The following is a 23,930-nucleotide window of genomic DNA, read 5'->3' on the forward strand; positions in this document are numbered from 1 at the left end:
GGCTCGATGGTCCCTGTTTTTCTCCCGTTTTGATTTTGTGGTCTCGTACCTTCCTGGTACTAAGAATGTTAAGGCGGATGCCCTCTCTAGGAGTTTTTTCCTGATTCCCCTGAGGTTCTTGAGCCGGTCGGCATTCTGAAGGAAGGGGTGATTCTTTCTGCCATCTCCCCTGATTTATGACGGGTTCTTCAGGAATTTCAGGCTAATAAACCTGACCGCTGTCCAGTGGGGAAACTGTTTGTTCCTGATAGATGGACTAGTAAAGTGATTTCTGAGGTTCATTGTTCTGTGTTGGCTGGCCATCCTGGGATTTTTGGTACCAGAGATTTGGTTGGTAGGTCCTTTTGGTGGCCTTCTTTGTCGCGGGATGTGCGTTCTTTTGTGCAGTCCTGTGGGATTTGTGCGCGGGCTAAGCCTTGCTGTTCCCACGCTAGTGGGTTGCTTCTGCCTTTGCCGGTCCCTGAGAGACCTTGGACGCATATTTCTATGGATTTTATTTCAGATCTTCCGGTTTCCCAGAGGATGTCGGTTATCTGGGTGGTTTGTGACCGGTTTTCTAAGATGGTTCATTTGGTACCTTTGCCTAAATTGCCTTCCTTTTCTGATTTGGTTCCGTTGTTTTTTCAGCATGTGGTTCGTTTGCATGGCATTCCGGAGAATATTGTGTCCAATAGAGGTTCCCAGTTTGTTTCTAGGTTTTGGCGGGCCTTTTGTGCTAGGCTGGGCATTAATTTGTCTTTTTCTTCCGCATTTCATCCTCAGACAAATGGCCAAACCGAGCGAACTAATCAGACTTTGGAAACTTATTTGAGATGCTTTGTGTCTGCTGATCAGGATGATTGGGTGGCTTTCTTGCCATTGGCCGAGTTTGCTCTTAATAATCGGGCTAGTTCTGCTACCTTGGTTTCGCCTTTTTTTTGTAATTTTGGTTTTCATCCTCGTTTTTCTTCAGGGCAGGTTGAGCCTTCTGATTGTCCTGGTGTGGATTCTGTGGTTGACAGGCTGCAGCAGATTTGGGCTCATGTGGTGGACAATTTGGTGTTGTCTCAGGAGGAGGCTCAGCGTTTTGCTAACCGTCATCGGTGTGTTGGTTCCCGGCTTCGGGTTGGGGATTTGGTCTGGTTGTCTTCCCGTCATGTTCCTGTGAAGGTTTCTTCCCCTAAGTTCAAGCCTCGGTTTATTGGTCCTTATAGGATTTCTGAGATTATAAATCCAGTGTCTTTTCGTTTGGCCCTTCCAGCCTCTTTTTCCATCCATAATGTGTTCCATAGATCTTTGTTGTGGAAGTATGTGGTGCCCGTTGTTCCCTCTGTTGATCCTCCGGCCCCGGTGTTGATTGATGGGGAGTTGGAGTATGTGGTTGAGAAGATTTTGGATTCTCGTTTTTCGAGGCGGAAGCTTCAGTATCTGGTCAAATGGAAAGGTTATGGCCAGGAGGATAATTCTTGGGTTGTTGCCTCCGATGTTCATGCTGACGATTTGGTTCGTGCCTTTCATTTGGCTCGTCCTGATCGGCCTGGGGGCTCTGGTGAGGGTTCGGTGACCCCTCCTCAAGGAGGGGGAACTGTTGTGAATTCTGCTCTTGGGCTCCCTCCGGTGGTTATGAGTGGTAGTGCTGCTGTCTTTGGATCGCAGCATTTATCAGGTGTATCCACTTTTTGCAATTTGGGCTGGGCTATTTAGTCCTCCTTTATCCTTTAGTCAGTGCCAGTTGTCCATTGTTTTTGGAGGATTCACATCCATACCTGGTCTCTCCTGTTTTGCTGTTCATTTCAACAAAGATAAGTTCTGGCTTTGTTTTTGCTGTCCACCTGCTGTGGACCTTATAGTTCTGTGCATTTTCATGTTTTGTCTTGTCCAGCTTTGTCTGTGAATGATTTTTTGCAGCCAAGCTGTGTCTCTGGAGATGCAGATATACCCTCCATGTCGTTAGTCAGATGTGGAGATTTGTATTTTCTGTGGTGGATATTTTCTAGTGTTTTAATACTGACCGCATAGTACTCTGTCCTATTCTTTCTTTTTAGCTAGAATGGCCTCCTATGCTAAATCCTGATTTCAAGTCTGCGTATGTTATTTCCCTCTCCTCTCACAGTCAATATTTGTGGGGGGCTGTCTATCCTTTGGGGATTTTCTCTGAGGCAAGATAGTTTTCCCGTTTCTGTCTTTAGGGGAAGTTAGTTCTTAGGCTGTGTCGAGGGGTCTAGGGAGTGTTAGGTACTCCGCACGGCTACTTCTAGTTGCGGTGCTAAGTTCAGGGTTTGCGGTCAGTACAGGTACCACCTTCTCCAGAGTACGTCTCTTGCTGCTCCTAGGCCACCAGATCATAACACTCTCTATTCTAAATATTTTTCTATACTAGCATCACTAATTACATGTCTGTGGCCTGGACTGTTCTTGAAAAATTAAAATTATTCCATATATTGCATACCTTGGTGTGAGCAGTGAAAATATTTGTCTATTGCTCAGTGACTACCTCAAGTCAATCACTAGCACCCCAACTTCTATGTGACAGAGGGCAGGACATGCTCATATTACACAACTTCTGTCACGGGAAATGCTTAGGAGTCAGTGCCATCAGGTGGAGTACATCTCACATGCTCTCTGACAGCTAAATGCGCAGCATACAGAGGAGGAGCCGTATGGTCATGTATTAGGAAGTCATGGCAATGGTGCAAATATAGGCTGGATAAGCCAAGGCATTATTCTGCTTTCTCTTATAATCTACACCTGGCTGTAACTATGAGGCAAATATCTTAAAACAAGTATGTTTGAAGCTCTGCCCAGTTCAGTATATCAATTAGGTTACATACTAATCCCGAAGCCATAATAGATATCATTAAAAATAAGACTAAACGAGGTTTGATACATGTAACTGATGATCTATCCTCTCAGTCTATTCATAAATCCATTTTGTAGATGCACAGCCGATGTTATCCTACATAGCGCCGTCGTACTATCAGCCATATATAAACTGTGTTTAAGCTCAATGGGGAATCTACGTCCCAAAACAACTGAAAAAAAAATTGTCCAGTCTGGTGAATGAGGAGAATGTGACTCTTCTCTTATGTATTTCGTGGTGACTCCTCATCAGGACGGTTACCTGTAAGAACTTCCTCTTTGCACCGCCAATCATCTCCCCGCACATCACTTTCTCCTTTCTCCATTATGGCTTGTGGATTATTCATCATATTCTTGCCTGGATTTCAAAACTGGGAAAATAATAATATATAATAAAGACACAGACACAAGGAAAACTCACGTGGAATGTTCTAGATGGACACTTTACTACAAGCTTTTGTGACCTCTGAGCCACCAACCGATGCCGACATCACCACCTCCTATACACCAGTGCAGCCCTCAGTCAGTATAGCGGTGCCTAGTGACAGAAGCCGGGGTCGCTGGAGCAGGTGTTATGATCCGGTGGTTAGGACAAATAATGGACCTGATTGTTACAGATAATAAGGACGAGCTCTGGGACGTGGGAACTCTGCTGACCGCAATCCCTAAACCTATCAAAACACACTAGAAATAGCCGTGGATTGCGCCTAACGCTCCCTATGCAACTCGGCACAGCCTAAGAAACTGGCTAGCCCTGAAGATAGAAATATAAAGCCTACCTTGCCTCAGAGAAATTCCCCAAAGGAAAAGGCAGCCCCCCACATATAATGACTGTGAGCAAAGACGAAAATACAAACACAGAGATGAAATAGATTTAGCAAAGTGAGGCCCGACTTACTGAACAGACCGAGGATAGTAAAGGTTACTTTGCGGTCAGCACAAAAACCTACAAAAAGCCACGCAGAGAGTGCAGGGAAAAATACCCTCCGCACCGACTCATGGCGCAGGAGGCGCCCCTCTGCGTCCCAGAGCTTCCAGCAAGCAAGGCAATATTGACAGAAGCAAGCTGGACAGAAAAAATAGCAAACAAGCAAAATAGCACAGAGGAACTTAGCTTCTGCTGGAGCAACAGGAACTCAGAACGATCCAGGAGCGAACTAGAGCCATAGTACAACATTGACAGCTGGCATGGGGCAAAGATCTAAGTGGAGTTAAATAGAGCAGCCCACTAACGAATTAGCCTCGTCACCTATGGACGGAAACTCAGAAACACCCACAGGCACCAGAGAAAGTCCATGGACAGAACCAGCCGAAGTACCATTCATGACCACAGGAGGGAGCCCGACAACAGAATTCACAACAGTACCCCCCCTTGAGGAGGGGTCACCAAACCCTCACGAGAGCCCCCAGGCCGACCAGGATGAGCCAAATGAAAGGCACGAACCAGATCGGCCGCATGAACATCAGAGGCAAAAACCCAGGAATTATCCTCCTGACCATAACCCTTCCACTTGACCAAGTACTGGAGTTTCCGTCTCGAAATACGAGAATCCAAAATCTTCTCCACCACATACTCCAACTCCCCCTCAACCAACACCGGAGCAGGAGGGTCAACGGATGGAACCACCGGCGCCACGTATCTCCGCAATAACGACCTATGAAACACATTATGGATGGCAAAAGAATCTGGAAGGGCCAAACGAAATGACACAGGATTGATAACCTCAGAAATTTTATACGGACCAATGAAACGAGGCTTAAACTTAGGAGAGGAAACCTTCGTAGGAACATAACGAGACGACAACCAAACTAAATCCCCAACACGAAGTCGGGGACCCACACAGCGCCGGCGGTTAGCGAAACGTTGAGTTTTCTCCTGGGACAATGTCAAATTGTCCACCACATGAGACCAAATCTGCTGCAACCTATCCACCACAGTATCTACACCAGGACAGTCCGAAGACTCAACCTGCCCTGAAGAGAAACGAGGATGGAAACCAGAATTGCAGAAAAACGGCGAAACCAAAGTAGCCGAGCGGGCCCGATTATTAAGGGCAAACTCAGCCAACGGCAAAAATGACACCAATCATCCTGATCAGCAGAAACAAAGCATCTCAGATATGTTTCCCACGTCTGATTAGTTCGTTCGGTTTGGCCATTAGTCTGAGGATGGAAAGCCGAGGAAAAAGACAAATCAATGCCCATCCTAGCACAAAAGGATCGCCAAAACCTCGAAACAAACTGGGAACCTCTGTCCGAAACGATGTTCTCCGGGATGCCATGCAAACGAACCACATGCTGGAAAAACAATGGCACCAAATCAGAGGAGGAAGGCAATTTAGACGAGGGTACCAAATGGACAATCTTCAAAAAGCGATCACAAACCACCCAAATGACTGACATCTTTTGAGAGATGGGGAGATCCGAAATAAAATCCATAGAAATATGCGTCCAGGGCCTCTTCGGGACCGGCAAGGGCAAAAGCAACCCACTAGCACGAGAACAGCAGGGCTTAGCCCGAGCACAAGTCCCACAGGACTGCATAAAAGAACGCACATCCCGTGACAAAGACGGCCACCAAAAGGATCTAGCCACCAAATCTCTGGTACCAAAAATTCCAGGATGCCCAGCCAACACCGAACAATGAAGCTCAGAGATAACTCTACTAGTTCATTTATCAGGGACAAACAGTTTCTCTGCTGGGAAACGGTCAGGTCTATCAGCCTGAAATTTTTGCAGCATCCGCCGCAAATCAGGGGAGATGGCAGACAAAATTATCCCCTCTTTGAGAATACCTGCCGGCTCAGAAACCCCCGGAGAGTCAGGCACAAAACTCCTTGACAGGGCATCAGCCTTCACATTCTTAGAGCCCGGAAGGTACGAAACCACAAAATCAAAACGGGAGAAAAATAACGCCCATCGAGCCTGTCTCGGATTCAACCGTTTGGCAGACTCAAGATAAGTCAAATTTTTGTGATCTGTCAAGACCACCACGCGATGCTTGGCTCCTTCAAGCCAATGACGCCACTCCTCGAATGCCCACTTCATGGCCAACAACTCTCGATTACCAACATCATAATTGCGCTCAGCAGGCGAAAACTTTCTAGAAAAGAAAGCACATGGCTTCATTCCCGAGCCATCAGAACTTCTTTGCGACAAAACAGCCCCTGCCCCAATCTCAGAGGCATCAACCTCAACCTGAAACGGGAGCGAAACATCTGGCTGGCACAACACAGAGGCAGAAGAAAAACAACGCTTCAATTCCTGAAAAGCATCCACGGCCGCAGAAGACCAATTGACCACATCAGCACCCTTCTTGGTCAAATCAGTCAACGGTTTAGCAACACTAGAAAAATTAGCGATGAAGCAACGATAAAAATTAGCAAAGCCCAGGAACTTTTGCAGGCTCTTCACAGATGTCGGCTGAGTCCAATCATGAATGGCCTGGACTTTAACAGGGTCCATCTCGACAGTAGAAGGGGAAAAAATGAACCCCAAAAATGAAACCTTCTGAACTCCAAAGAGACACTTTGACCCCTTCACAAACAAGGAATTAGCACGAAGGACTTGGAACACCATTCTGACCTGCTTCACATGAGACTCCCAATCATCCGAAAAGACCAAAATATCATCCAAATCCACAATCAGGAATTTATCCAGGTACTCTCGGAAGATGTCATGCATAAAAGACTGAAATACTGATGGAGCATTGGAAAGCCCGAAAGGCATCACCAGGTACTCAAAATGGCCCTCGGGTGTATTAAATGCTGTTTTCCATTCATCGCCCCGTTTAATACGCACAAGATTATACGCCCCTCGAAGGTCTATCTTGGTAAACCAACTAGCCCCTTTAATACGAGCAAACAAGTCGGACAGCAACGGCAAAGGATACTGAAATTTGACTGTAATTTTATTAAGAAGGCGGTAATCAATACAAGGTCTCAAAGAACCATCCTTCTTGGCCACAAAAAAGAACCCTGCTCCCAACGGTGATGACGATGGGCGAATATGGCCTTTCTCCAAGGATTCCTTTATATAACTCCGCATAGCGGCGTGTTCTGGCACAGATAAATTGAACAAACGGCCCTTAGGAAACTTACTACCAGGAATCAAATTAATTGCACAATCGCAATCCCTATGAGGAGGTAGGGCACTGGCTTTGGGCTCATCAAATACATCCTGATAATCCGACAAAAACTCCGGAACTTCAGAAGGAGTAGAAGACGAAATTGACAAAAATGGAACATCACCATGTACCCCCTGGCAACCCCAGCTGGACACAGACATAGATTTCCAGTCCAATACTGGATTATGGACCTGCAGCCATGGTAACCCTAAAACGACCACATCATGCAGATTATGTAACACCAAAAAACAGATATACTCCTGATGTGCAGGAGCCATGCACATGGTCAATTGGGTCCAGTACTGAGGCTTATTCTTGGCCAAAGGCGTAGCATCAATTCCTCTCAATGGAATAGGATGCTGCAAGGGCTCCAAGAAAAAACCACAGCGCCTAGCATACTCCAAGTCCATCAAATTCAGGGCAGCGCCTGAATCCACAAATGCCATAACAGAATAGGACGACAAAGAGCAAATTAGAGTAACGGACAAAAGAAATTTAGACAGTACCGTACCAATGGTGGCAGACTTAGCGAACCGCTTAGTGCGCTTAGGACAATCGGAGATAGCATGAGTGGAGTCACCACAGTAAAAACACAGTTCATTCTGACGTCTGTGTTCCTGCCGTTCAGCTCTGGTCAAAGTCCTATCACACTGCATAGGCTCAGGCCCATGCTCAGATAGTACCGACAAATGGTGCACAGTTTTACGCTCACGCAAGCGCCGATCGATCTGAATAGCCAAAGACATAGACTCATTCAGACCAGCAGGCATGGGAAATCCCACCATGACATCTTTAAGGGCTTCAGAGAGACCCTTTCTGAAGATTGCTGCCAGGGCACATTCATTCCACTGAGTGAGCACAGACCACTTTCTAAACTTCTGACAATATATCTCTGCTTCATCCTGACCCTGACATAGAGCCAGCAAGATTTTCTCTGCCTGATCCACTGAATTAGGTTCGTCATAAAGCAATCCGAGCGCCAGGAAAAACGCATCTATATTACGCAATGCCGGATCTCCTGGCGCAAGGGAAAATGCCCAGTCTTGAGGGTCGCCACGTAACAAGGAAATAATGATCCTTACCTGTTGAACAGGATCACCTGAGGAGCGAGGTTTCAAAGCTAGAAACAATTTACAATTATTTTTGAAATTCAAGAACTTAGATCTATCACCAAAAAATAAATCAGGAATTGGAATCCTAGGCTCTGACATCGGATTCTGAACCACAAAATCTTGAATGTTTTGTACCCTTGTAGTGAGATTATCCATCCAAGAGGACAGACCTTGAATGTCCATGTCTACACCTGTGTTCTGAACCACCCAGAGGTAAAGGGGAAAAGTGAGACAGAACACGCTGCAAAGAAAAAAAAATGGTCTCAGAGCTTCACTTATCCCTCTATTGAGATGCATCAATACTTTTGGCCAGCTGTACTGTTATGATCCGGTGGTTAGGACAAATAATGGACCTGATTGTTACAGATAATAGGGACGAGCTCTGGGACGTGGGAACTCTGCTGACCGCAATCCCTAAACCTATCAAAACACACTAGAAATAGCCGTGGATTGCGCCTAACGCTCCCTATGCAACTCGGCACAGCCTAAGAAACTAGCTAGCCCTGAAGATAGAAATATAAAGCCTACCTTGCCTCAGAGAAATTCCCCAAAGGAAAAGGCAGCCCCCCACATATAATGACTGTGAGCAAAGACGAAAATACAAACACAGAGATGAAATAGATTTAGCAAAGTGAGGCCCGACTTACTGAACAGACCGAGGATAGTAAAGGTTACTTTGCGGTCAGCACAAAAACCTACAAAAAGCCACGCAGAGAGTGCAGGGAAAAATACCTTCCGCACCGACTCACGGTGCAGGAGGCGCCCCTCTGCGTCCCAGAGCTTCCAGCAAGCAAGGCAATATTGACAGAAGCAAGCTGGACAGAAAAAATAGCAAACAAGCAAAATAGCACAGAGGAACTTAGCTTCTGCTGGAGCAACAGGAACTCAGAACGATCCAGGAGCGAACTAGAGCCATAGTACAACATTGACAGCTGGCATGGGGCAAAGATCTAAGTGGAGTTAAATAGAGCAGCCCACTAACGAATTAGCCTCGTCACCTGTGAAAGGAAACTCAGAAACACCCACAGGCACCAGAGAAAGTCCATGGACAGAATCAGCCGAAGTAACATTCATGACCACAGGAGGGAGCCCGACAACAGAATTCACAACAAGCAGGGTCCAGTGATTTCCTTCATTATTTTGTCTTCACATTTTGGATGCCCTGACATTTTTATTATTCCATCATATCAGAATTGTTTTGGTTGGAAATTTTGTATGTTTGGGGTACATATTTTTAGTGGGGATGTATGCAATTTTTTTTTTAATGGTGTTCACCTGAGATATAAATGTGATGTTAGTTAGAGGAATCGTCTGTCCCTTTTTTGTATTTCCATGCAGCTCAGTATGGTCTAAACCAGGGTTTCCTAAACTCCAGTCCTCACGGCCCTCAAGTTCTGTTTCAAGATTTCCATAGTGTTGCACAGGTGAGAAAATTCCTGATGCCTTGATGATACTTCCACTACCTGTGCAATTCTATGGAAATCCTGAAACCATGACCCGTGCAGTAGCAGCTCTTGGAGATCACCTAAAGCTGCCATTGTGCAGGTGGCGCCATCTTGGAGGAGGAAACTTTTTTTTCTTCTCTAGCAAAGATGGTACCGCCAGCACCTGCGCAACAGCAGTTTATTGGATCTCTATACAAACCGATAGCTTCTACTGACCAGGCGTGGCGGGTGCCATTTTCAAATTGACTTTTTTTTCCCTCTCTATGAGAAAGCATGCGTTTGCAAGCACACGCATTTGTTTGTGTTTGAGAATGCATGTTTTTCCACAGTAAACCTGTTTAGACACTAATTAGTCACCCCCCACACACAGACAGATAAAAAGAGGGAGTGGGCATTGGCAGTCCAAAACTCTGCAGGCTGTGAACAAGAAAAGAAGAAGCTCTGAACCTGTGAAGAATCTCCACTTTAGACAATGTGAGTATAAAAGCCAGTAACTGTCTTTTCTTTCTTCTCTCTTTATATGTACTAATAATTTCTGTCTCTTTTTTCTTGCAGCATTCATCAGAATGTCTTCTTCAGAGGAGCGCCCTCGCCCTGAACATGGTGGACAGGAAAGTGAAGTGAGTACTCACCTCTTCAGATTGGTAAGTATTCTCTGTCACATCTACACATGTGCCAATTTTTTTTTTTTTTAGAACAGTTCTTCAACTGCAGCAGAGGCCGAGCAGGATCAGCATGGACAAGTTCAGGTGGCAAGGTGGCGTGTAAGTATACCTGACTGATTGTACTCTGTTTATTGTATCCTGACTGTACTATTCTTGCCTGTTCATTTCTTCACTTTGCTTATTTCTTTACCTTTTTGGTCTTGACTACTGTTTTTTTTTCCTGACTTTAATTATTCTTGCCTGTTTTCTGTCTCTGTTGTTTTCTTTCTCATCCTTTTTTTCCATCTCTCCAACATTAATGTCTTTCTTTCTTCTCTAGGTTCCAGAACAGGATGAAGACCTAATTGACAATGACCTCCTAATCTCCCTGGTCCATGAGTGAATCCCGTTGTGGGACACCCGAGTCCCGCAGCACTCGGACGTGATGATCCGGCAACTATGGAATGAGGTGGCCCAATCGATGATGGATGTGATGATCCCCCAGATCGGGTCCGCAAGGCTTTTCGTAAGTATTGCAGTGCGGTGTGATGCAGCATGACCTTGGCTGGGATCACACAACTGTGTGTGATGAGAGAAAAGAGTTTCTCTCATCACACACAGTTTTGTGATCCCGGACAAAAGTGCATTGTCTAACCATTTTTTTTTTTTACAGTGCTCAAAGGCAGAACACGTTGTCTTTTGATGAAGGATCGCTTCAACAAGGACCTTCGTCAGGAGAGCCGGGTTCCCAGTGGTTCTGGAGCAAGGATCAGAAAATATAAATATCACCGCAACTTTGCATTTTTGAGACTGGTCCTTGCCCAGAGAACATAAGTATTTTTGTGGTATATTGGATTGTATCGTATTGCCTAATTTGTATTTTTCTATTCCACAGGAGTTGGCGCTTTTACTATTGTAAATGTTTGGTACTAATGTTTTTTTCTTTTCACAGCACCTGGAGCAGCACCCTTGAGCCTGGTTCTGGAGCGGTCCTTCATCGGACAGCCACAGACCCGTCCCAGCCATCCACCAGCGAAGCAGCAAATGGACCGGCAACACAGACTGGAGACCAGGAAGCTGGTCCATCAGGTGTTCCCCTGTCCCAGGCCTCTGCCATTTCTTTTTTGGCGTATCCCCGCCAGCGGCAGAGGGCCTCTGACAGGACATTCATGCCTGAGTTTTTGCACTTGAGCTCGATCTTTCATGATGGACTCAAGGCGATGAGAGACAGACTGGATAGTGGCTTCAACCTTATGAAGACACTTATCCAAGATGTCACCCGAAGCCTTGACCAAGTGAAAGCTGACCTCCAGAGGCCAGCACATCATTTTTTCAATCAAATTGAACAGGGCATGTCAGAAAACCTTACTCCTGATCCTCAGCTGAATGACATGCAGGCCAGCAATGCTGCTTTCATGCAGGCTATGTAGCAGACTTGGTATTTTCAGCAGTCAGTGGTGGCATTTCCACCTGTGCCAACACTGAGCTCTGCTGCATACCACTGGACGGCCACCACCATTCCAAGCCCTGCTAGACACCACTACAGCATCACCACCATGCCGAGTGCAATTGGACAGCCCACCGCCACCACCATGCCAAGTGCTGCTCCTGCTTGGACATCCTCCAATGCCACTAGCATGCAGCAGCAGCACCCGGACCCTGGCATGACCTTCACCCCCACCACCAGCATGCAGCATCAGCACCCGGACCTTGACAGGATGGCCACAATCACCAGGTCCCAGCAGCAGCAGCACCCGGACCCTGGCATGACCTTCACCACCACCACCACCAGCATGCAGCAGCAGCACCCGGATCTTGACAGGACGGCCACCATCACCAGGTCCCAGCAGCAGCACCTGGACCCTGGCATGACCTTTACCACCACCACCAGCATACAGTATCAGCACCTGGACCTTGACAGGACGGCCACCATCACCAGGTCCCAGCAGCAGCAGCACCCGGACCCTGGCATGACCTTCACCACCACTACCAGCATGCAGCAGCCCCCAGACCTTGACAGGCTGGCCACCATCATGGGGCCGCAGGAAGACACCACAACGAGGTTCCCCAGACACCACCACAGATCCCAACAAAGGAAAAAAAAACGCGGACTCTCGCACTCCCTCCCCCCTCACCTTCCAATGTGTCTGTGATGTCAGGTTTGTCTCGCCCTTCCAGTGTGTCTCTCCCATCCCATGCCTCCAGTACCATCCCTGACCCCACTAGTTAAATTGCCGCTTCTCCTGCAACCCCTGCGTCATCTTTACCCAGCCAGGCGTCACAGCTCAACACCCCCCAGTTCCGTCACTCTACCCCAAGCCGCCGCGGTTAATTTTTTATTTGTGTAAATAAGTTTAATTTTTTTTGCCAAAAATACTGTTTGGTTCTTTGTGTATTTCGCCACCGGCAACACACACAGCGCCGTACACTTTGTGTTTTTGCCACCTCATAGCTCCAGGAGTGAGACAAGTAGAACACTGCAGCTTTGCTTCTTGTGTTTGGTATGGAGCTATGAGTTGTCAAAAACTAATATGACTTGTGTTTTCTCCAGAATCTCTTAAGTCTGCTTAATCTATGTGACGCAGACTGAAGAGAGAATGGAGGTAATACAAGGCATATCTATAGTCACCTGACCAGCTGCCGGAAATAGTGAATTCAGGATGCACAAAACCCAGCATCCTGAACTCACTATTTCTGAAAAATAGCATGATGAGTATAGATATGCCTTGTATTACCTCCATTGTCTCTTCAGTCTACATAATCATTTGGAGGTATGTAAGTGTCTGAGCATGAGAGGTACACGCCTCACATATGGCAACCCCTAGGCATAACAGACTTCAGTCGGACAACGAGCGCATCTCTTGTAATGAGGCCGCTCTTCGGGCCTCTAGCTGTGACCTGGCTTCGTCAGTGTGTGCGATGACAGGAGCTGCCGGGAAGAGAAGCTGTCGGGGTGACTATCTGTGGCGATTACTGCCTACCTGTTCAGGGCACACAGAAGACACAGAGTTGCATGGGAGCATGAGGAAGGCAAGTAGAAGTGTTTTTTTTCTTTGCATTGAATAAATGGGGGCCATATACCAGGATGGGAACTATATATCAAGAAGATGGGCTAATATACAAGGATGCACTAAATGGAGCCATTATATTGTGGGGCCGTGTAAAGGGCCATTATAGTGTGGGATACTACTGTACATGGGGCCATGATACTGTGGGGCGTGGATATACTGAAGTGGACGGAGGGGGGACAAGCATTACACTACTGATCTCATAGAAGTGGATGGAGCGGTGCCACACATTACACCACTGCTCCCTTAGAAATATGTCCCTGCTCTGTTCACTTCTATAGGTGCAGTGGTGTAATGCGGGACCCTACTTGGTCCACTTCTATGGAAGCAGTGGTGCAATGCGTGACTCTGTTCTGCCCACTTCTATGGGGGCAGTGGTGTAATGTGTCACAAAACTGCTCCCTTAGAAGTGGATGGAGCGGGATCACACATTATACTACTGCTCCCATAGAAGTGGACAGAGCAAGGTAACATTTCTATAACAGCAGTGGTGTAATATATGACACCGCTCCGTCCACTTCTATGTAATCAATAGTGTAATGTGTGACCCGCTCCTTCCACTTCTATAGGAGTTTTAAAACACAGAAGTACCAAATGATCACAGGAGATGTATTATATATCTATTTCTATCCCACATACGTCATATCACTCCCAGGTACTCTGTGCAATTTGTGTGATTACCATCACCACGTGAAGTAGATAATCCCAAACACCCTGACTATAGACACACCAGAGATTAACACCACACAAGAAATGATATTAAAAAATCTGCCTTTATTACACAATTGAAGATAGCAACAAATAATTCATAAAAGTATGTATCACATAAAATCACAAATTTAGTACGTACCACAGGACATATAAGATTGTTAAAATAGCAGCATACCCAATAACACATCAATAGATCCCCGAGAAAATTAATAAGAATAAAATCTATGCAATATGACATTAAAAAAAATCTATATTATTAGCAATCATAGGTCTTATTGCCAGGTGCTATGTGCAAAAATATATATAAAAAATGGTAAAATCCATATGCCCCTAAATACTTTTATGAATTATTTGTTGCTATCTTCAATTGTGTAATAAAGGCAGATTTTTTAATATCATGTCTTGTGTGGTGTTAATCTCTGGTGTGTCTATAGTCAGGGTGTTTGGGATTATCCACTTCTATAGGAGTAGTAATAAAGTGGACAGAGCGGGGGTCACAGATTGTACCACTGATCCCATAGAAGTGACACAGCGAATGCTATGTAGTGGTGTAGATGCAGAGGGGGATTGATGCGAGAGAGCACAAGCTCCCTCACTCATCATTGCAGTCAACTGTATCAGCATCCAGCCGAATTTGCGATGAGAGGCGGGAGGCCCAAAGTTTAGCCCCACCCCCACCCGACAGACCCCACAGCGGCTGCAGGGAGATCATGTCTCCATGCTCTGCCATGGAAATTAACTGCATCAGCGCCTGCCAATACAGTTAACAGTAGGATATCTCTGGGTGTGCCCCTCAGATTGCGGGGCCCGTGGCAACTGCCCCCACCAATAGCTACGCTACTGAATGTCACACATTACATCACTGCTCTCCTAGAAGTGAATGGAGCGGGGTCACATCTTACATACATTAGATACTGCGTACCTAATCCTATCCTGTGTGATACACTCCACAGAGCTCAATATCTAATCCCATCATGTGATAAACTACACTTAGCTCTGTATCTAATCCCAGAACGTGTTACTCTAAGGCCGGCTTCACACTCAGCGTATGAAAATACGGTCCGTTTTTTTACGGCCGTAATACGCTGAAAAGTCCCCAAAATAGTGGTCCGTAGCTCCTCCGTAGGCAGGGTGTGTCAGCGTTTTTTGCGCATGGCATCCTCTGTATGTAATCCGTATGTCATCCGTACTGCGTGTTTTTCTCGCAGGCTTGCAAAACCGACATACGGCTATACAAGGGATTCATGTGTTAAAAAAAAAAAAACATCATATATACTGTCTATATATATATATATATATATATATATATGTCAGTAGACTTATATATGTATATATATTATTACTTCATACAGCGCTATATATCTTTAAAGCCGGTAATTCAATTACCGGCTTTTGCTTTCTCCTTCCTAAACCCGACATGATATGTGACATGGTTTACATACAGTAAACCATCTCATATCACCATTTTTTTTGCATATTCCACACTACTGTTAGTAGTGTGTATATGCAAAATTTGGCCGTTCTAGCTATTAAATTAAAGGGTTAAATGGCGGAAAAAATTGGCGTGGGCTCCCGCACAATTTTCTCGGCCAGAGTAGTAAAGCCAGTGACTGAGGGCAGATATTAATAGCCTGGAGAGGGTCCACGGTTATTGGCCCCCCCCGGCTAAAAAAAAATGCCCCCAACCACCCCAGAAAAGGCACATCTGGAAGATGCGCCTATTCTGGCACTTGGCCACTCTCTTCCCATTCCCGTGTAGCGGTGGGATATGGGGTAATGAAGGGTTAATGTCACCTTGCTATTGCCATTGCGACGTACGTCAAAAAACGCCAGTGTGAAAGTAGCCTTAGTTCAGAGAAATACAATTGCCAGACCTACTGTGGAAATAGCAAGGGGTCCACCCAGGAGGGGGGAAGGGTGGAGTAAGAGTAGGCAGGGCACCAGGGAGTTGAGAGGGCGTGGGGTCCACCCAGCACCCGATGTATCACATGACATGTCACATGATTCCCTTAGAGTGGTCACATGGTAAGTCATGCGATTAACACACAGGAGTTCTGATGCACATCTGTAGATGCAAAATGACAGCAACAGTATTTTTTCCCGTTACCGTCTGGAAAGCGCTACACATAATAGAGGACACTATCTAATATGGAACGGCACTATATATTACAAGAGGACTCTATATAATATGGGACGGATCGCTCGGTGCACATTGTTTAAATGGGTGGTCCGAAACTAAATTTTAGTTTCATCCAAAACTCTTTTTCACGTCATAATCTAATCTTTTTTTCCAATATACTTTAATTAAAAATTCCCTATCTACACTATTTACTTCTTTTTTTATGACACTTTGTTTGAGAATGATTTCCTCTCTAAATCAAATATCAATTTGTTTTACACTTCTTCCATCATCATCTACTATATAATTGTCAAGGGGTCACTTCCGTCTTTCTGTCTGTCTGTCTTTCTGTCTGTCGCGGATATTCATTGGTCGCGGCCTCTGTCCGTCATGGAAATCCAAGTCGCTGATTGGTCGTGGCAAAACTCCCACGACCATTGCCACAACCAATCAGCGACGGCCACAGTCCGGCAGCAAAATGGACGCTCCTTCCTCCCTGCAGTCAGTGCCCGCTCCATACTCCCCTCCAGTCAGCCCTCACACAGGGTTGCCCGGCGCCTGCTCCATACTCCCCTCCAGTCAGCCCTCACACAGGGTTGCCCGGCGCCTGCTCCATACTCCCCTCCAGTCAGCCCTCACACAGGGTTGCCCGGCGCCTGCTCCATACTCCCCTCCAGTCACCGCTCACACAGGGTTAATGCCAGCGGTAACGGACCGCGCTATGCTGCGGGTAACGATATCGCTGCTATTAACCCTGGGTGTCCCCAACTTTTTACTATTGATGCTGCCTATGCAGCATAATAGTAAAAAGATGTAATGTTAAAAATAATAAAAAAACAAAAAATCTGCTATTCTCACCTTCCGTAGTCCGACTATGCGCTTGCACCTGCCTCCGTTCCCAAAGATGCATTGTGAAATTACCCAGAAGACTTAGCGGTCTCAGTCATCTGGGTAATTTCGCAATGCATCCTGGGAATGGAAGATGGCGGCAGCCGCGCGCACATTGCCAGAGCTTTGCTGGATCCCGACAGGTGAGTATATAACTATTTCTTATTTTAATTATTTTTTTTTTAACAGGGATATGTGCCCACACTGCAATATACTACGTGGGCAGTGTTATATATTATGTGGGCTGTGTTATACACCGCGTGGCTGCTATATACTACGTGGCCAGTGTTAGATACTATGTGGGCAGTGTTATGTACTGCGTGGGCTGTGCTATATATTACGTGACCAGTGCTATATACTACGTCGCCTGTGTTATATACTGCGTGGCTGCTATATACTGTGTGGGCTGTTATATACTGCGTGGCCACTGTTATATATTGCGTGGCCTGTATTAACGCATCGGGTATTCTACAATATGTATGAATATAGCAGCCACATAGTATATAGCACAGGCCACGTAGTATTTGTCTGCTATATACTACATGGCTCCCATATACTACGTGGCCTGTGCTATATACTATGTGGCTGCTATATGCATACATATTCTAGAACAGAGGTCCCCAACCTTTTTTGCCCCAGGGACCGGCTTTAAGCAAGACCAGTTTTCCATGGCCCGGTGGGGTGGGGGTGGGGCTCTGGTCATATGGGGGTGGAGTTATGGAGGGGTGGAGCTTAGTGCATACTTAACATATAATTATGACATTTATAATGAGAATTTGATTCACACATTCACACACACACATTCTCACACACACATTCTCACACACACACACACACACACACATTCACACACACACTATCACACACACTCTCACACACACATTCACATTCTCACACACACACACACACACACATTCACACACACACACATTCACACACACATTCACACACACACTCATTGCCTTCCTCTGACACAGCCGGCCGCTGAATGATGACGTCATCCAGCGGCGCGTCTGTGTGAGAGGAAGCAGGAAGACAGATCGCTGGGCAGCGGAGCTGCACGGATTTCTCCCTGCCTGCCGCAGCCACCCTGCAGGGGCTCCCCTCCACCTCTGCACACATTGGGATCCGGCGCTCTGCAGCTTCTCTGTGCCGGCTGTCAGCTTGACAGTCGGCACAGAGAACAGCTGACTCCCTGACCGGGGACGGCAGAATGCAGCCGCCGGGGGGAGACACTGCGGACCGCCGAATGAGGCGGCCCGACTGCGCCCCTCCCTGCCGGCTGCACCCGGGGCAAATGCCCCGGCTGCCCCCCCCCCTAGATACGCCACTGGGCGTGTCAGTGAGGAGAGCCTGCCGCCCCACCCCATCAGGAACACACCATGCTGCGCAGGAGGGCTGCCCCCTCGTCCTGCATAATGTTCTCTGCCGGGAGCTGCGAGCTGTCACAGAGCGTGCTCTGACCAGGCGCAGGGCCGCGAAGCTAGCTGTCAGCGGCGCCGCGGACCGGCTGAAAAACCTCAACGGCCCAGTCCTGGTCCGCGGACCGGCGGTTGGGGACCTCTGTTCTAGAATACCCGATGCGTTAGAATCGGCCCACCATCTCGTTCACTGCATAAAGCCCCATCTCAGGCCAATATTTATCGCACTCGTTTCCTATTCAAGATCACTTCCCTGCACCTTCCCCTGAGTCCTGAAGATCTTCTCTTGAGTCTTTCTCACACTATTTCACAATGTTTATGCTTTTTTCACTTTTCTACCGTACCACCATCTCCCCAGATTGCTCTCCCGGTAAATGTTCTATTTTATGCCCTATTCATGGGCTCATCCTGGATTCTGTCCCGCTTCTGCACTGATCATTTCACTACTTTCTTTTTAACACGTTGCCCTTTATTAATCTATCTTTATCATTCAAATGATTAGCTCCGTTTCCTGCATCACCTTTCCCTCATCTGCCGAGGTGGCTCCTCCATTAAATGTTCCCCTTCTGGCCCCTATTCACGGCCCCAACCCAGGACAGAGCACAATCCCATCTACATTCAGAGATTTACCTCATGTCTCTCTTCCTTCTTTTCTTTCTTTCCTTCTTCCTGGTTGACTCTGGCTCCGCCCCTTCATGTAGCCCCGCCCCTACCATGTGACCCCACAGGCTGAGCTGTGAGGCTGTAGATGTAGAGGAGGGAGCGGCTGCTCAGCGTCCTGTCTCCTCTGCTGACTGCAGGCTGTGGTGATTCCTGCTACACTGCACCAAATACTCAGCAGTGAAGGACACTCACTTCAGGAGACTCTCCGATCTCTTCCTGGATTTCTGCTCCATGAAGGAGGAAGAGAAAACATAGATCCTGCTAGTAGAAGAGTGTGCAGGGGAGTTAGCAGCACAGTATGTGAGCACAGGGCTGCCACTAGAAATTTCGGGGCCCCATACTGGCAAAATTTTCGGGGCCCCCTTGAAACTCCGCCCAGGCTCCACCCCATGAACTGTCCACAGTCCCACCACTCTCTCTTGGAAAATCTCCACTTCTCACCTATCACACATTAGCAGTTCCCATCACCAGATCACACATATAGCCGGCAGCTTTTGTTTTGGCCAAAAGATTTTTTAAGCCGCCACCACAACAAGGTAGACACTTTTGGCCGGGCCCTACTCTACTGTAACCTACTAAATATTTGTTAAAATATGCAATACAATTTAGGTATATTTTTATTTATTTTTCAATTTTTAAAATGACCTATAATACTACATACAAGGAACAAATACCACAACACTATGACCAGATGACATATTACCACCACAGTGATCGAATAATATAAAATACAAGGAACAAATACCGCTACACCATGACCAGACCACATATTACCTCCACATCATGACCAGACCACATATTACCAACAATGACTGAATACTACAATACTGATCAGTAATACAAAAAAAACCCACAATACTGTCACCATCAGTGCCATTATGCACAGGAGATCTGTAATTAGTAAGCAGTGTCTGTGTACAGGTAATACAGTGATCACTGGTGACATTACACACAGGAGCTCTGTATATAATGTATAGATAATACAGTGATCACTGGTGACATTGTACACAGGACCTCTGTATATAGTATACAGTGTATAGTGTAAGTGTATAGGTAACACTGACTCACCAGTGACGTCTCTAGGTGAAGTCCTTCATCTTTCATCCAGCACAGACCGCCATCACTTTATCCAGCCAGGACTCGTCTCTGCAGGAAATAAAACAGTTATCTCGAGTTCCGCTTGTAGAACACATTACTTAATTTTCCCAACTTCTACATTACACCACATGAAGAAGGCAACATAGTATCACTCTACACAGTAACAGGACCGCCCCCCCATTTAAAACAGTATACTCAAAAAATAAAATAAATACATCACTGCAATAATAATATCCCTTAATTAGCCCCTATGGTAATATTCGCCATCCTGGCCACCGTGTGTCTCATTTCAGGCTCCAGCCATATGTTCTCTCATCCTGCCCTCATGAGTATCCATTCTACCCCATATGATCTCCCCATCCTGCCCCATCTGTCTCCATCGTATCCATCCTGCCCCATCTGTTTCCAATCCTGCACCATCTCTGTCCAGCACTCTGCCCCATCTCTGTCCAGCACTCTGCCCCATCTCTGTCCAGCACTCTGCCCCATCTCTGTCCAGCACTCTGCCCCATCTCTGTCCAGCACTCTGCCCCATCTCTGTCCAGCACTCTGCCCAGCACTCTGCCCCATCTCTGTCCAGCACTCTGCCCCATCTCTGTCCAGCACTCTGCCCAGCACTCTGTCCCATCTCTGTCCAGCACTCTGCCCCATCTCTGTCCAGCACTCTGCTCCATCTCTGTCCAGCACTCTGCCCCATCTCTGTCCAGCACTCTGCCCCATCTCTGTCCAGCACTCTGCCCCGTGTCCAGCTTTCTGCCCCCCATGTGTCCAGCTTTCTGCCCCCCATGTGTCCAGCTTTCTGCCCCCCCGTGTCCAGCTTTCTGCCCCCCCGTGTCCAGCTTTCTGCCCCGCCCCCCCTGTCCAGCTTTCTGCCCCCCCGTGTCCAGCTTTCTGCCCCCCCCTGTGTCCAGCTTTCTGCCCCCCCGTGTCCAGCTTTCTGCCCCCCCCGTGTCCAGCTTTACTGCCCCCCCGTGTCCAGCTTTACTGCCCCCTCTGTGTCCAGATTTACTGCCCCCTCTGTGTCCAGATTTACTGCCCCCTCTGTGTCCAGATTTACTGCCCCCTCTGTGTCCAGATTTACTGCCCCCTCTGTGTCCAGATTTACTGCCCCGTGTCCAGCTTTACTGCCCCCTGTGTCCAGCTTTACTGCCCCCTCTGTGTCCAGCCTTCTGCCCCCCCTGTGTCCAGCTTTACTGCCCCCCTGTGTCCAGCTTTACTGCCCTTCTGTGTCCAGCGGCCTTCTGCCCCCCCCCCCCCGTGTCCAGCTTTACTGCCCCCCTGTGTCCAGCGGCCTTCTGCCCCTTCTGTGTCCAGCTGCCTTCTGCCCCCTCTGTGTCCAGCTGCCTTCTGCCCCCGTGTCCAGCTGCCTTCTGCCCCCTCTGTGTCCAGCTGCCTTCTGCCCCCTCTGTGTCCAGCTGCCCTCTGCCCCCCTGTGTCCAGCTGCCTTCTGCCCCCTCTGTGTCCAGCTGCCTTCTGCCCCCCTGTGTCCAGCTGCCTTCTGCCCCCTCTGTGTCCAGCTGCCTTCTGCCCCCCTGTGTCCAGCTGGCTTCTGCCCCCTCTGTGTCCAGCTTTACTGCCCCCCCGTGTCCAGCGGCCTTCTGCCCCCGTGTCCAGCTGCCTTGTGCCCCCTCTGTGTCCAGCTGCCTTCTGCCCCCTCTGTGTCCAGCTGCCTTCTGCCCCCTCTGTGTCCAGCTGCCTTCTGCCCCCCTGTGTCCAGCTGCCTTCTGCCCCCTCTGTGTCCAGCTGCCTTCTGCCCCCTCTGTGTCCAGCTGCCTTCTGCCCCCTCTGTGTCCAGCTGCCTTCTGCCCCCCTGTGTCCAGCTGCCTTCTGCCCCCCTGTGTCCAGCTGCCTTCTGCCCCCTCTGTGTCCAGCTGCCTTCTGCCCCCCTGTGTCCAGCTGCCTTCTGCCCCCCTGTGTCCAGCTGCCTTCTGCCCCCTCTGTGTCCAGCTGCCTTCTGCCCCCTGTGTCCAGCTGCCTTCTGCCCCTCTGTGTCCAGCTGCCTTCTGCCCCCTCTGTGTCCAGCTGCCTTCTGCCCCCCTGTGTCCAGCTGCCTTCTGCCCCCTCTGTGTCCAGCTGCCTTCTGCCCCCCTGTGTCCAGCTTTACTGCCCCCCTGTGTCCAGCTGCCTTCTGCCCCCTCTGTGTCCAGCTGCCTTCTGCCCCCTCTGTGTCCAGCTGCCTTCTGCCCCCCTGTGTCCAGCTGCCTTCTGCCCCCTCTGTGTCCAGCTGCCTTCTGCCCCCCTGTGTCCAGCTTTACTGCCCCCTGTGTCCAGCTGCCTTCTGCCCCCTCTGTGTCCAGCTGCCTTCTGCCCCCTCTGTGTCCAGCTGCCTTCTGCCCCCCTGTGTCCAGCTGCCTTCTGCCCCTCTGTGTCCAGCTGCCTTCTGCCCCCTCTGTGTCCAGCTGCCTTCTGCCCCCCTGTGTCCAGCTGCCTTCTGCCCCCTCTGTGTCCAGCTGCCTTCTGCCCCCCTGTGTCCAGCTTTACTGCCCCCCTGTGTCCAGCTGCCTTCTGCCCCCTCTGTGTCCAGCTGCCTTCTGCCCCCTCTGTGTCCAGCTGCCTTCTGCCCCCTCTGTGTCCAGCTGCCTTCTGCCCCCTCTGTGTCCAGCTGCCTTCTGCCCCCCTGTGTCCAGCTTTACTGCCCCCTGTGTCCAGCTGCCTTCTGCCCCCTCTGTGTCCAGCTGCCTTCTGCCCCCTCTGTGTCCAGCTGCCTTCTGCCCCCCTGTGTCCAGCTGCCTTCTGCCCCTCTGTGTCCAGCTGCCTTCTGCCCCCTCTGTGTCCAGCTGCCTTCTGCCCCCCTGTGTCCAGCTGCCTTCTGCCCCCTCTGTGTCCAGCTGCCTTCTGCCCCCCTGTGTCCAGCTTTACTGCCCCCCTGTGTCCAGCTGCCTTCTGCCCCCTCTGTGTCCAGCTGCCTTCTGCCCCCTCTGTGTCCAGCTGCCTTCTGCCCCCTCTGTGTCCAGCTGCCTTCTGCCCCCTCTGTGTCCAGCCTTCTGCCCAAACCCCCCCCCGATCGCCGCTCTCCGCTCTCCGCTCACCGCTCTCCGCTCTTAATAGAAAAAAAAAAAGTTCTACTTACCTGCCGCGCTCCTGATCTCTCCACGCAGCTGCACTGTGCACTCGCCGGCGACTGACAATGACGTCAGACGCCGGCGACCTGCACGCTGCGGCTGGCGGCTGTTAACTATTGACGTGCGGGCGCGGGCCCGCATGTCAATAGCGTACAGCTGCAGCGCCGGCCGCCGCTAAGGGCCCGGTTCAGCCTGCGGCTGCCGGTAGGGGCCCGGTGAGCAGGTAAGAGGGGGCCCGATGCGGGCCCCCTCTGCTCACCGGGCCCCTTACGCCAGTCACGGCTGTAATGCCCTGATGGCGGCCCTGTGTGAGCATATGCCATACGCTGCGAGAAAGACAACTATGATATGCCATGAACTTCCTTAGGCTAGGTTCAGATTGCGTTAGTGCAATCCGTTTAGCGCCTAGCGCTAGCGGATTGCGCTAACGCAATGTGTTGTAAAGGGGTCGCGTTAAACGTCCCCGCTCTTGCAGATCTCCGATCTGCGAGAGCGGGGAACAGACCACGGGCGCTGCAAGCAGCGTCCGCGGCGCGCCGCAAAACACCGGCACATCGCTAGCGCGTGCCGAAAATGGCACACGCTAGTGATGCGCCTCCCCATTGCTGTTAATGGGCGCGCTAACGGACGCGTTGCACGGCGTTAATTTCGCCGTGCAACGCTGTCCGTTAGCGCGGTCCCATTAACGCAATGGGAACCTAGCCTTACCCTCATAGTGTGCCCCATCCATCGTCG

This window comes from Ranitomeya imitator, chromosome 7 (assembly GCF_032444005.1).
Source record: "Ranitomeya imitator isolate aRanImi1 chromosome 7, aRanImi1.pri, whole genome shotgun sequence".
Lineage (NCBI taxonomy): Eukaryota > Metazoa > Chordata > Amphibia > Anura > Dendrobatidae > Ranitomeya > Ranitomeya imitator.